Raw genomic sequence first — 1,700 nt, 5'->3', positions numbered from 1 at the left:
GACTCCTGTGTGTCAAAGCTTAAGAACACAAATTGCCAAAGAGTCATTGTTATGTCTGAATTAGAAGTTGTATATAATGAGAGGAATGAGAGTGATTTTAGGTCGGAATGCTGTACTTGGATCAGATTATGTTTCAATCAGATAATTGTGCATCTGGAGCCAGCTCTGTTTGCAGAATGACTTGACTGCCAAGCCTATGAATTTAGTGGGGCCTTCTCATCAACAGTTTCAGCTTAGTTTATGTACTTGATCGGTAACATTTTGACATCCCATTTTCCGTGCTGCCAGCCTGATAGTCTGCTGTGATTTTGGTTTGAAATGTAGACGACCTTGACATTTCATTTTCTAACAGAGCGGTCTTTAACTAAAACCACCCAGAGGGCACCAGTGTGGATGATGTAATGTGTGAGGTGGACAGTTATTGGATTCATTTTATTTTTAAATTCCAAACATCCGGATCTCAGATGTTCTTAATCTAAAGAGTGAAAATAAAAAGGCCACAAGCTGAGCGAGATCAGAATGCTTCTTAGATCATTGTGATACTTGAACAACTCGGATCACCCTAAAGAACACATGTCTATGAATCACTCCGTTCCCAGCAAGCTACAGTTGGGCAGAGGCCACTTTCGTTCCTAACTACTTCCAGGGAATAGATCAAAAATTGGAAAAAAAATACGTGGCGTCACTTGACTCACTCTATTTTCACTGCAACTTGCTGTTCGTGAGCAAACAAAGAAGGACACTTCATTATGTGGTTTTGAATAGGAAAGGGATTTAATTCAACAAACTATTATTCTTTTGCACTTGAAGAAATATTGGATGTGTCTCTCTTAGATTGAATTTGAAGGGACAATTTTGGGACCAGGATGGCGACATCTTGACTGACCACTGGCATTAATGGTGGAGAATAATGGACCTTTAAAGCCTTCTCTGTATGTATGTTGTTAGCACCCAGATCTACTTTGAAATCACCTCACATAATCCTTTCACTGCCATTGTGTTGTCAGACTGCTTGCCCGCCATACAGTCTTGGATAAGCTTCAATTTCCTCCAGCTAAACATTAGGAAGACCAAATCAATTGTCTATACCCTTGCTCCCATTTCTATCCAGAATCGTATAATTATAGAAGAGTACAACACACAAGAAGACATTTGGTCCATTGAGCCTGTGCCAGGTCTTTCAAAGAGCAATCCCATTAGTTCCGCTTCCCCACTCTTACCCCATATCCCTGCATTTTTTTTATCTTTCAAATATTTATGCAATTGTGTTAAGAAGGCTGATACTGAATCTATATTCACAACCCCAAAATGCAGTGCATGCCAAGTTCCAACTATCCTTTGCAATTATTTTACCAATTACCTTAAATCTGTGCGCTCTGGTTATCAACTCTTCAGCCATTGGAAATAATTGCTCTTTATTTGCTTTATCTAAACCTTCCTTGATTTTGAACCCTCTATCAAATCTTCCCTTAATCTTCTGCGCTCTAAGGAGAACAACAATAATTACTCCAGTCTATCCATGTAATTGTGACCCCTCTTCACTGGAACCATTCTATTAAATCTGCTCTGTACTGTCTCCAAAATGTTAAGTCTGTCCTAAAGTATGCTGCCATGAATTTGACATACTGGATATTAGCAGGGCCAAGTTGAGGGTAGTGGCAATGTAGTGTTCAGGTTTCTGTGCATACTGTGGAACCTGA

The sequence above is a fragment of the Carcharhinus amblyrhynchos genome, chromosome 3 (genome assembly GCF_965287045.1).
Source record: "Carcharhinus amblyrhynchos chromosome 3, sCarAmb.v2.hapA, whole genome shotgun sequence".
NCBI classification, from domain to species: Eukaryota; Metazoa; Chordata; class Chondrichthyes; order Carcharhiniformes; family Carcharhinidae; genus Carcharhinus; species Carcharhinus amblyrhynchos.
The sequence above is the reverse complement of the archived record's forward strand: the minus strand, read 5'-3'. Positions refer to the sequence as shown.